The sequence below is a fragment of the Dermacentor andersoni genome, chromosome 8, assembly GCF_023375885.2.
Source record: "Dermacentor andersoni chromosome 8, qqDerAnde1_hic_scaffold, whole genome shotgun sequence".
Lineage (NCBI taxonomy): Eukaryota > Metazoa > Arthropoda > Arachnida > Ixodida > Ixodidae > Dermacentor > Dermacentor andersoni.
This window is the reverse complement of record NC_092821.1, coordinates 93,154,972-93,168,319: the sequence shown is the minus strand read 5'-3', so window position 1 is coordinate 93,168,319 and position 13,348 is coordinate 93,154,972. Positions and strand designations below refer to the sequence as shown.

The window sequence follows — 13,348 nt, the reverse complement described above, 5'->3', positions numbered from 1 at the left end:
CTCGATTGCGCTTTGTTTCGAGCACCCGCGTGCCACATAATGACATTGACAAGAACTTTATTGGAGTGTCCTGAGCAATTTGATTCGGCTCCCCAATCAAATTGGTGGCTCCACCACACAGGCAAAGCTAATCATTAGTGTGTAGCATAAAGATTCTCTAAATAACTACAAGGAACTCTGGTGCTATAGTGACGACCGGAGTTGTACGTAAGGGTCTTCAGCCAACCTGGAAATCATGGTTATGGTACATGGATTTGCCTAAACTTCCTCCGTCTGGCTTCAAACGAATTGTGATTGCGTAGATTCATCATTCTGAGCAAAACATTGCGATAAATGCAGCAAAATTGGCAATGCTTGTGCAAATAAACAGATATTTGCTGTGTTGCTCTGTTTCTAAAACCATGATTGTTTTGAAAGTCAGAAAGACAAAGCGCAATAAGTAGTACCACAGGAACAGCTGAAGCCACGAGGAAGTACAAAAGAGAAATGTACGTATTACCCGTTATTACTGTGGCGGTTAAACTAGTGTAACAACCAAATAAATTTTCGCAAATCTGATATAGGAAATAAGAGGCATGACAGCCGTGTAAGCTGAACTGAAAGATAATGGTGGGCTAAACGTGCATTTTTGAGGCTATCAAGGAGAAGTTTTATTGATACCAATCACAAATATATTCTCAGGATACAGAGTTGTCAAAGGTTGAATCCAGGCGTGGTATAAACAATTGCCGACTACTGAGTCAAGTCCTAACCAAAAAAGAATACCCAACATTTTTACCTGAGAAACACGCTCTGTTTCAACAACAAAAAAAAAGAACAATGAAAAATTCATCGACTCGGTGGCCCTAATAAGGAATGGGATTGCAATGCGTTTTAAGGGTAAAAGACGCTGCGCGAAATTTTACTGCTAGCTCAGCAACCCGTCGTGATGAAAGCGTGGTGGAATTCTCCGCGCGAGCTTCGCACTCTGTCCGCACCGTCAGCAGCTTCCGCTTGAAGCGAGTTTTTCTTTTCTAGCATTGGCGGGTGAGGCGTTTGCATATCTAGAACGGCGAGAACGAGCGTCATTCCCTTGCTAGCGATGGCACCATAGAGGCTGAAACGTGGGCGAAAAAAAAAAAAAACATAATGGCACGGTGAAAATAGCAAGGTAAAAAAAAAAAGCGGTACAGGCGAAATGCCCGCGCCGTAGGAGTGACAAAGTATCCCTCAGTAAATCGCAGCTGCTATCCGCAATAGCAAAGGGTGCTCCTGTCTTTCAGAAATTAATTCATAGGAAAAGCAAAAGGATGGAGAAAATTAGTCATACCGAAAAGGTGCAAAGTAGACATTATTTAGTTCCGTAAGTGCCAACTCTCGTGCATGGTGCATCATACGTAGTTGCTCTTGCGCCCAAAAACCCTACATAACTAACTAACTAACTAACTAACTAACTAACTAACTAACTAACTAACTAACTAACTAACTAACTAACTAACTAACTAACAACTAATTAACGAACTAACTAACTAACTAACTAGCTAACTAACTAACTAACTAACCAACGAACGAACTAACTAACCAACGAACTAATTAATTAACTAACTAAGTGCCAATTGACATTCCTCTCTTCAATTTACATCAAGGAACTTAAGTGCTCCCTACCTGCAAGTACCGGATACGTGGTCTCTATTTGCACATGTGCGATACACACGCGCACACGCACGCACACAGAAACACAATCAGCAAATTTCTCCGACTTCTTTTTGTTACCAAAGTAAAAGAAAGTGCGTAGTCACCTTATGAGCCTTATAAGAACATATATTTGTCTACGCACACAATATCGGTGAATGCGGGCGACATTGTCCTGCTCGCGAAACCGTCCGGTCAGAATTGCCCGCAAAGTGGGTATTGAAATAATGCGCACGGGGCGCCCTGCAACAACTGAGCACGCTGTAACATATACATGCATTGCGTGGTTCGATCGCAGAACAACAAACCCATCACTGCTTCGCCGAACAGCAAAACAGTCAACCCCGATAATAACGGCGCCACTACTTTTCTTTTTCATTCCTGTTTTTTTTCATCAGCCATTTAACAGCAAACGGCCTATACGGAACGCATGCTTATACAGCGCTCTGTAACTCCAATGCACTACGGCGCTGCGGAATTTATACCACTACACCGCTTCTATACTGGCTTTCAGGCCGCGGCGTTTATGATGCGGCTAAGCCTATAGAAGGATTTATTTTTATTTTTTATTTCCTTTCGTGGAAGCTCCTGCTCCTGCTGCGCGGCAATAACGCCGCCTTCGTAGCTGGCATCGCTATTCACATTCCCATTTACGATTTCGCCACAGCTGTCATTTGAGTCTGCCTCCGCGTAAATTCCAGCGTTCAGCAAGATCCCTGGACTCTTAGTCGTCGGAGGCAGACGGCGGCTTTTACGCGCTCGGACGAGAATTCTCCGTCTGCACAGAGGATTCTGAGGCTATATAAACGGTTGTCGGCTTTTCCTGACATGACTTTGGCACCGACATCGCGCTTGCGATTCGCCGCCGAACGACAACGCACACAGCCTGGAAGGCTTAACAGTGCGTAGTGAACTCCCGCACACACTTCGTTCTTCTGTTACGGCGCGCAAACACGGAGTAGCGGTCAAGTCCAATCGGCAGCCTTTTGTAAAATCTCTATAGCTCCGCTCGCGTAGCAAGTGCAAGCGCTCACTTAGTTACTGGCGCACCGTGGAATTCAGTTGGGGCTTTGGTGACTGGCGAGCCGACGGCGAGGATAATCTAAACATCGCGTTTGGTTCAATAAACCAGGCCTGTGTGAGGGAAGCATTAAAGCGCAATATCACAACCGATCACCCCACTGTTTACACGCACACACACAGAGAGAGAAAGAGAGAAGTGATAAGGGAATGGCAGGGAGGTGGACGACCTGGCAGAGCCTGGCCTTGCACTGGGGGAAGTGTGAAAAGAGTACTAGAAAGGATGAATACGAGGAGAGAAATAAAGAATTTGCAGACATGCATGCATGCACGCACCGAAGCTTTCACATCGCTCCGTTCGTCACAGTCAATTACATTCGCTGGTGCGTCTCGAGAGAGGCAGCAGCGCTATTGTGGCGTTTTTTTTTTTTTTTTTACATCGCCGAAGCGCACGTGGCCGCACTCCCAGGATCTTCACTTCTTTAAACGACTTGTCCAATTTCCCTAAAGCGGTCAGAAGGGCAAGCCTCTGATCTTCGTATGTTGGGTGGACTACATAATCGTTTTAGGCGTAGCAACAAGCATGAGCAGCTCATCGACGAAGAAAGCAGTGAACACGACTGACGTAAACAAATTGCGAGATATGATTTTCGCGAAACATTTCTTACGAGCCGGTCAGCCCTTTGCAGTTTGCGCAATTAGTTCTGCGAGCCACGTTCAAGTGACTTTAAGAACGTCCGGCGTTGCATGTCTACATACGGATAGGGAAAGGCAGCACGCAACATGGATGCATTGATGGATGAAAAGCTTTATTAGAGTCCTTTAGGGCGCGCACTAGCGCGCAGCGGGCCGCTCCCACGTTGGGACAGAAGGGCCGAGCCTCTCCACCGCGTCGCGAGCCCCGTTGGACAGCCCATAACTGTTCTTCGAGGTTGGGGCTGTGTAGGACCGCATCCCAGCGTGACGAAGTGTTGCTTTCATCCGCCAGAGCATGTGAGCTAAGTTCGCCAAGTCATTGCATAGTGCACCTGCATCTGTTGTCTGAATTTCGGGGTACATCTTGTGAAGAAGTAGGGGGCTTGGGTATGACCCCGTCTACTCAACGTGGCGCGAGTAAGAATGTAAATTAGCTTCGGTAGCTTCATCATCACCTGTCGCGCCAGTAACATGTGCGAAGAAGAACGAATCAGATTACCGCTATCACAGACTAGGAACCACCTACTTTAGCGTCGCTTCCGTAAGCCTTCTAAGAACGATATTGATCAACACCTGCAAAGGTGAAGAAAAGATCGCTTGCCGTATAAGAGGCACTCTGACAAGAATAGTGGAGCTTATGAGAGGGATGCTACCATACGCAGCTCCCTCGCCAAACAGTGACAAAAATGACCCCCGCACAGAATCCCCTCACGGATCAGAGCGGGTCAGCCTGATCCCTAATCCCTCTAACCACTACGCAGGCTGCTGTATTCAACAAAAGGGTCAGCGGTGACTGGGAAGCGTTGGCGGCCGTTGATAAAGAGGAAGAGAGGAGAAGGGAAGGGACGGAGGTAAACCAGACACACGTAAGGTCTACTATCCTACGCATGGAGAAAAGTGCTTACAAAAAAAAAAAAAAATGGAGGATGCTTAAGCTTCGTCTTTAAGAGTGGAACGCGATAGCGTACAAAGATCCCTGACTGCTTCTCGCACTTCCCGGCAACTGGAGCGTATGTAACCGTAATGTTTAACGGGAAACGCTGGCGGCGAGCGCTGTGCACGAAGGAGAACTATCTGGTAGAAACGCAGCCTCTTGCATGAGCCAAACCCGCAGATAGTGCACAGCCGCGCCAAAAAGAAAAAAATAATAATTATATTTTCAGGTTTCGGTTAGTGTTTTGCGCTTTTAATACTTCAATCTGGGAAGATTTGTCATAAAAGGCATGTGCTGTCGGTGTTTTGTTTAATGGAATTTGTTAATAGGCTGTCATTCTCAAAATACCTAGGAATAAGTTTGTCAAGGATGTGAAGAAAGGGAACCGAGGGGCCCGATTTTTATTAATTATATCATAAGAATCCAACAAACAAAACAACAAGGACAACATAGGGGTTTGTAAGTGGTGGCGCTGGCTAACACTCCCGGGGTTAGTTGTTGTAGTAAAACATAAGTACCCCAAAAAGTGGATGCGAAAACTGCGCCGCGGTAGTTCAATTGGTAAGAGCATCGCACGTGTAATGCGAACCCGTGGGTTCGTATCCCACCTGCGGTCAGTTGTTACTTCATCCACTTTCATTTCCACTAATTTATCATTTCCTTAATGCAATTAGTAAGTTGTCCTTGGCGTCCTTGTTGGCTTCTTATGATATGTCAAGAATGTAAGAGAAGGTATGAGCAGCTTTCGTCATATAATGGTGTGGAAATATAACCCGCATATACCGCACGTCACACAGCTAAGCGTGGCATATACGTATACCTAAATATACACGGCAATAGTCGCTCACGGGACGCCAGCGCCGGCGCTGACGCAGGACGCCGACACCGGATTTTCTGCGACACGGTGCCCTTAATCGCGTCAAAACAGAAGATGAGATACACCAGTGAGACCGTGGCGGTCCGGAGGCACACATCGATACAAAGCCGCGGCGGTCACTGTAGTCTGTCGACTCCGGCGACCAATTGTAGTCCTACTGTGCCGCCCACAGTGCTCACTCTCTCCCCCTTTTCTCCTCGTCTCGAGTTGAATTACCAATACAATCACTCTCCACCGAATAGCGACAACATCGACGATCGGCGGTTGTCCGTGCAGGCGTTATTCGAACGACATCCCCATCTCTCGTCGGTCCACACGTCAGTGACGATTCTTTCATGCATCTTGAGGTCTACTGGCCTGCGTGAACTTCCTTGACTGCGTGACGCCGTATGCGCGCTTGCACAGGTTCATCGCCATCTTTTCTTCCTCTCTCTTGTATTCCCCTATTTCCCTCCCCCCAGCGAAGGGTAGCCAACCAGATTATTTTCTTGTTCCACATCGCTGCCTTCTCTTCTACGTTTCCTCCTCCTAGCGTGCCCTATAAAGCAAACTTCCAATTAAATTCTTCGTTACCAAGTGTAGCACAAGGAACAACTTCCACAGTAAGTCGCACAGATGACTGCGACGCGACGTAGGGCCTACGAGAACGAACGTCGGACATCGCTACTGCCATCTCTCGGGCTTCTCCGAACGCCAAGAAGGAAAGCGTTAAAGCGGTCGCAACCGGTTATGACGCCGCGACTTCGTGAAGGGATCTCATACACCGCTTCCCACTCGACCCGAGAGAAGCACGGAGATCGATAAGCTGCGCGGTGCAGCAGAGCGGATGCGCGCGTAATCAAAAGATCGGGGCGTCGCAGCTCTCGCGACAAGTGCGAACTCACGGCTCGCCGCCGCACCATATACGTGGGCGCTCTTACACGCGCGGTTGCCCGGCGTGCTTTGCGCAAAGACCCTTTTATGCGCGCTCCGGCGTCTCTAACGACGGCGTTTACACCACACGAAACGTCATTAGGCCCCACAAAAAATAAAGAAAAAAAAAGATGCGAAACTGCCGCGGCGGTGCTACTGACGGACGACCCCGCATACACGTGTCGCAGTGTGGCAGCGTCCAGACGACACTGCTCGGCAGGAAGTAAAAAAAAAATAATAAAGGGAATCTGCGTCCCTATGACTGCGTTGCGTGCAGGCACGCTTAACATGAACTAGGGCATGGTAATCGAAGGAGTCTAAGCGGTCTATAAAGGGTAATGTTGCGCGCCGTCTGCACCCCTCCCCTCCTCCCCCCGATGCCATCATCGGGCGCGGGTTCCCGAAAGGGGATGCCAAATGAGCCGTAAGGTGCGTTCGGCGAGAAAAGGAAGACCGTGAGAGCGAGAAAAGGAAGCGAGTTGCGGCGATGAAGAAGACACCCACGTGTCACCGAGGTTGTTTCGGGCACCGCTGTAGATGCGCAGAGCGCGAGCTGGTCCTCACCTCGCCCGACTTACAAGTTAAGTGAATCCACCCTATCTCGCGCGAGGCTTAATGGGGTTTAAGGTCCAAGAGCGACGACAGAGGTGCTATGACAGAGGACTTAATCGAGGGTGTTGGATTCATTTTGTACGCATAAGGTCATTTACCCTTCTCCTAACGCTCAGAGCACGAGCAGCAGCTGTCCAATCCGACGCATATGTCGCATTCTGGCCACCGCAATCAAACGTGACAACAGGACAGACAAAATGACCGGCAGAGTGACCGACAGAACTGCATATTCAGGGAGTCATTAGACCTGGCACTGCTAAGAGGGAAGCCCATTATTTTCCGCAACAGCTCGGAAAGACGGACGCCGGAGAACTATACATGAGCCGTAGACCCTAGGCACATGGATGATAAGAGTGACAGGGAGGTCAGCCAGTCCGTAGACCGTCTGGTTGCCCTGTGCGGGGGTAAGCAGGTAAAGGGAATTAAAGAGGACAGACAGAGATGAGAATAGATATCAAATACTATTCTATATACATGCGTTCTAGATAAAGAAATAACAACGGACGAAAGTGCGCACGCCAGCAGGCCACACTAAGACGCGCCGTTTATGTCGTTCATAGGCGACCCGTACCATCAGCTCCGAACGCGCTGCACGGTAATGTGTGCACGCAGCAGGCTGGAAAAAAGCCATCATCGCACATGGCGAACGCAGCCCGTCTGCACGTGATGGCCGTCTGTCTCTGTGATTGTCGGCGCAACGTCGCCTGGTGGCGTGATTACATTAGACGGGCGCGAGGTCGTACTCGCAGAGGGGACGCGACGATAAAATAGAGCGAGTGACGAGACGGCGTGGCGAATGGAGAGGCAAATGTGACGTAATCGTAAACGCAAAGCAGTTGCAATTTCTCGTCCGCTGCGAGCCAGCCGCTCCATGCCTAAGGCACGCAGGCCGCGCTGGGCACGGAGGCGGCACTTGCAGTTCGCTGCAAGTGCCGAACGTCGTCCGTCTAATGACGAAATGACCGGGGTCGCAGTGGCCCTGCAGACATCTCGTTGGCGTGCAATTAACAAACGAAAAACGAGAACGAAACTGAAAAAACGAAACTATAGACGCAACAGATGGAGCCACCATTGTTACTGCGAGAGAACAGGGGCGAACGCGCACTGAAATAGTCGCCAGCATTTCCAACTATATCCAAAATAAGACATGAGTCGAATTAGAAGTTAACGTCCTTAACGCTGCCTTTCCCTTCTTTGGTCGACAGTGCACGTACAGTTGGTTAGGCCACTACAACTAGGCACGGAACGTTAATTTCGACAGCACGTTTCAACGTTTCAGCGATAAATAATCTTTTTATAGAGAGCCCAAGTTAACAACGCCTGGGGCACTCGTGCAGTGAGATCAAGGTCTTCGAACTGTGGTACTTTTTGTAACGGGCAAGCGACCAGAGAGACTTGTGCAAACATAGATCTATTCAATTCGCTGACCGGGTGGTCGAGTTTGTGATCGAGCTGGGACAATACGACCACCATAAATCATGGCGACTATGTCGAAAGTAGTGCTTTTCGAACTGAAATGAAAAGCCAGCAACGCCCGCTCTGTCAGTCTGTCGTTCCGTAAAGAGTAACCTAATTTCTTCAAGTGATTTTGTGCTTGCTGCAGAGATTAGGCAATTGAGCGTTGGTCAGGGGCTTGATAAACCGTCATTCTATGGAATGAAATACGCAAACGGTCCTTAACTCATAAATTACATGTCCTAGAGAAAAATTATGCACACAGTCAATGGTAAGACTCAGCCTTCTTTTTTCGTTTTTTTTTTCAGGTGAAGTGTAGAGGTTGCCGGTGAGTAGCCTGTGTACTTGAGACCCTTACTTTGTTTTGTTTCTTGTCGGCTATTATCTACAGATTTTCTGCTTGAAACATTTCCGAAATTGTGAGAACCAAAATATAGCACGGTAACTAAAGTGAAGACATCACATAGCCAAAAAGACAAGCGTATAGGAATGTAAAAACAGTCGGTAAGAACCTTATTGATAGTCTACAGACGATCCAAGGTATAAATTTGTTAAGATATAGAGAAGATATGTGTTTTATTTACGGTCGCCATTAGACTTATGACAGCACTAAACTTCGGTTAGAATATGGAACTTATCGGTACGTATAAAACAATTATCAAAATATTTGACGAATGCATTTCACGTATTAAAAGGTCGCAAGGCAACTTTCTACTGAAGCGTATATCTACATGAGGTGCTTTCCCGTTAGAGGATGAAGCTGACATTTTAATTCAGCATTCAGCCCTCGCTTATTATGTATCAGAATCTGTTAACGTATAAGACAAAAGGCTGTGCCCACATAACGTGTCCTTATGAGCTGTGTAACTACCGGTAATGACACATTAGATGACTGCGACGTCACGCGCGATTTCTGGCTTACCAGGATACAATTAAGGAGCAGTTCACAGAAACAGCCTATACAAAAAAGAAACTGTTCGCGCATCGAAAAACATGGTGCCGGTCAGGACTGCGCATATCGTGAGCAGTCGATACACTCACTTGTTTTATACGCCCTTTCGCGTTTCTTTTTCATTGATTGGACAATATGGGAAAATTCGCCATTTCAAGGCAATAGAGAGATTCAGAGAGAATAATCAAACTAAAAGAACGTATCTCTGCTCACTCCATACGACGATCATGGTACCATCTACGGAAAGGTGCTCCTTATAAGTATATTGCACGATGGATACCTACGGCAAATACTTGCGTAAAAGCTTGTAACAACGCCGTGCATCTATCGCTGCTATAAGCTAAACTATATTGATGTAGCTTGATGTCTCTCAAAGTTCGTGTTCTAGTTCGAGATGGCATATGAGATTCCCAGGTCATTCGCTGCGCTCCTTATCAATACCACTCGCGATGTCGCATGTGTCATACCAGTAATTGATATTTATTCCCGCGTATCCCAAAAATGCCTCAGTCAATTGGTTCAGCACGGAGGTGGCTATCGGTTTCCTTAAATGTTACCGATGAGGAATCGGTCGATTCTCTTCAATGCTTAGCAAATTCCAGTTCATCATTTTACAACGAATAAAAATGAATTTCTAAGGATACTGTGGGTTTATGGTTACACAAAGGAAGGTCCCTGGCACAGGCCGAAAGGAAGAATCCTTATGGATCAATAAAAAGATAAGCCATCAAATAATCTATGTCAGTAATCTAGACCGATAAACTAACCGCACCCAAGACGGTAAGGAATTCAAAGCCAGAAAGCGACACGAGTGTTGCACTTCGCTTTAACCTGAACTCTAACGCTGAAATCAATGGATACGGTGTCAGTTTTAGAGACTCTAACAATTTCTCCAAAGTTTCTCCGAAGGTCTTATGCGTACAGGAAGGTAATGTCGACCTGGAAAAAAAGAAAATGTTATAACAGCAGCTAAAGAAAACGTCAGGGCAAGCATTTACCATCCAGTCAATCAAACCGAATTTAGACGGTTGCGCAAAACATTCCTTAGCTTTGCTAATAGAACCACTCTAAGTCTTTCACCTTCGCTCGTCAAGAAAAAAGGAAAAGAAAGCCCGCCGCTAGAAAGCGCTAAATCAGCACTCTCTAAGGAATGGCATTGCTACCTGCGCTGCACCAACATACAAAAAAAAGATGGTGCGGAAGAAAGGAAGGGAGAGGCATCCCTAATGAACCGAACGGGTCGTCGACCACTAGCAATCAGAAAAACCTGTCGTGTTTATCTTTCTATTTTCCCTTAATCATTCAGTGGCAGTCATTGTTACCACCTTCTCAAACAGCAGCATGGACTACGCAATAGGATCTACGCTTGCCACCTTTGTAACTTAGATGCAATAGCCGACGCCTCCACTGCGCAACGTCGCACCGTGAGAGTGTGCTTTCCCGCAAATAAAATCTCTCTGTGGCAAAGCTAGCGTTGCCGAGAGGAAAAACAAGGAGATTACGAGAGGTACATTAAAGCGATACCGAAGCCAGTTGGATGCTGAAAAAGCGTTATCGTCAATTTAAGCGAAGTTCTTCAGTTTGGCAGGTATTTTCCTGTTAAGTCTTTCTCTCTCTCTCTCTCTCGCTCGCTCTCTTCGCCTTCTTTCGTACTTCGGCGTGTCTTCATATGTCTATATGTTCCCTCCAAATGGCAGACAGCTGCTAGCACTTATCAGAATCGATAGCGACTCCAGGCGCTCTGAAAGCCGCCCAACTGATCACGAAGAAACAAGAAATCGCCGATGGCAACTAAGACGTTGGCGCCGCTCCAACACTGAGCTATATCACTTCTGAACTCCTCCTCGTGAAAAAAAAAACAGAAAGACATATCGCTGTTTCGCGTACCTTCGAGCATTGCTTTCTGCTTTGCGGCGTACAAAAATGATGGACAAATGTAAATACAAGCTTAAAAGTGTGATACGTTCGAGAACCATGTACAGGTCATTATTTAGAGCATAAAAGCGGCGTCGTGCAGCATTATGGCGTGTGCTGAACGTAGTAGCAAAAACGGGCGTTCTCGTTTCCTGGGCCGTCAAGTTCGGTCGTGAACAAAACCATTAGCCGGTGGGTTTCCGAGTTTCCAGGCAAACACAACTATAGTACAAAACGCGGAAACTATAATCATCCGGAACAGAGAACACCATAAAAGCTGAGTGGATCCCTGTTCGACAGCAAGGGACCGAGCGAATGTCCATCAGTTTCCTTTCTCTATCTTTTTCTCCCGTTCTCGAAAAACCTTGTAGACAATAGAAGCAGAATGATGTATGCTTAGAAATAAATTCAAGTATGACGAAGTGCACAAGAGAAAGAAAACACATTTCCTCTTCAACATTCTCGAAGTCAGGTTTTTTTCAGATAAAGCAAGCTAAATCTTATTTTGTTGCTGTTGTCGTTTCTTTCTCGACATTATTTTGCACAGTGAATAAAATATAAAAACAAAATGAAAGTGAACGCATTGACGAGTGGGATGGAATACTGTTCACGCCATTACCTTGAAATGTGATAGCGTGACCGCGGGGCTTCAGTCATAGATACATTGCAATCTCTCCAATGCAGTTTCACGAGAGTTCGTTCGAATGGATGGCGATCGGGTGTGAAATAAACATTATGTAATATCATTCCTGATGAGTGAAGTGGCGAGTGTAAGTAACGAAGATTATCCCTTCGTGGGATCACTCCTGCAGATAGAACTGCATCTGTTTACCGCTACCCTAGGTCATCGCGATGCAATAGCAGCATCCCGCTAAAAGCAGCGAGCGGACCACGTGTCCCCGCGTGTGGCAATAATCGTTGCCATGTCACCATGCTGCCGCATGGAACAGTTGAGCCCCTGAACGAAGAATCAAACGTAAAGCAACTGAGGCGGAAATGGCCGAAAATCGGCGCGATAGCATGTAGAACACGTGCAAGTACAAATGGATACGTCTTCAAAATAAACCGCCCCAAACGATGTCAAAACAAACTTAGACGAGGTGTAGATGGGGTGGCAAAATATTTCTACTGTAACCAATTACGTGAGGCACCGTTTGTTTTCTATTGCAAATATTTCTACTGTAGCCAACTACTGTTCCCGCATTTCAAAATGGCCGTCTAGGATTCGATCTCGCGACCTCGTGCTTGGCAGCCCAACACCATAGCCACTAAGCAACCACGGCGGGTAATCACAAGCGTTGTACGATGAACTTTCCATCGTGTTGATGCGAATACAATAGGCGCTAGTAAAAGCGACGCTTAGGCGCAGTGAATCAGTAAAGCTTCGCGTCGCATTGAAATCGAACAGGCGGAACTCGAAGGTGCAGTGAAGAGCCAAGAAAGGGCAGCCGCGACTTGGCACATTTCACTGAATTCCAGTATTCTGATGACTTTCCGAGAGCAGCTAGGCGAGCCTGCCTCGCTTTACATAGACGTGTCCACTATATAATTACATCAGCAGAGAGAACACAGAGTTTTCTGCACGATGATCGGACGCTATCGGAGCGCGTCAACCACGCGTCAACCGCGCCTCGTTCACTGTTCGAGAGCCGTAGGAGTCCAGTACGGACCATTGCTGAGGGCGGGTCATTCATAGGAGTATCACGCAGTGTTTTTTTCCGGCTCATTTACGCAGAAAAACATTGCAAAGCAACTAGACGAGCAGCGCCATTTGGAAATCGTGCATGGATAATCAGTAAAGCAGGCTGCGAGACTGCGTCTCTAAAGAAAGGGTCGCGGAGTTTGTTCCCAATGCGTGTTTGGCATGTTCCCGTACGATGAACCGTAATCTGTTTTCAGACTCGCTGGTGCGTGCATCAGCCAAGGAAGTAATGAAATATTTTCAAAACGAGACTAGTGAGAATAACAAAGAGACTCGTGCGTAAAACTGGAAAAGAAAGTGCTAAGCGAGCAGCAACAAAAAGAAATTTGCGGCAAAGAGTTGCGGAAGGTGCGAAGGCACGAAGGATCTCTTTTTTTTCGCTCTCACTCGATATCGCTTATGAAGACACCCGGAAAGGAGAGTGAAGGCAGAGTGGAAGAGAGAAACGGCCAGAGGCTAAGTGAGGCGAAGGCGAAGACGACAAGATGCTAAGGCAAAACGGTGCCTCCTCACGGGAGCCCGCCTCGCGAAAACGCTAATGAGTGACACTCTACCGCTTCGCTAGTGGACCTCTCTCCGGCTAAGGAGGTCGCCCCCATAATT

At 47.1% G+C, this 13,348-nt stretch overlaps 1 protein-coding gene and 1 long non-coding RNA gene across 7 annotated transcripts in view; one reads left to right on the top strand and one right to left on the bottom strand.

Moving 5' to 3' along the window:
• LOC126529350 (uncharacterized) overlaps positions 1 to 13,348 on the bottom strand; it is a 267,250-nt gene that overhangs the window by 40,253 nt on the left and 213,649 nt on the right. The window lies entirely within an intron of this gene.
• The window catches only part of LOC129384371 (uncharacterized), a 430,482-nt gene that overhangs the window by 336,280 nt on the left and 80,854 nt on the right, over positions 1 to 13,348 (top strand). For all 6 annotated transcript variants that reach the window (XR_008612103.2, XR_008612104.2, XR_008612102.2 and 3 more), the window contains 2 exons: positions 4,149 to 4,253; positions 8,486 to 8,505. This is a non-coding gene — a long non-coding RNA (uncharacterized lncRNA). The remainder of the gene's footprint in view (positions 1 to 4,148; positions 4,254 to 8,485; positions 8,506 to 13,348) is intronic.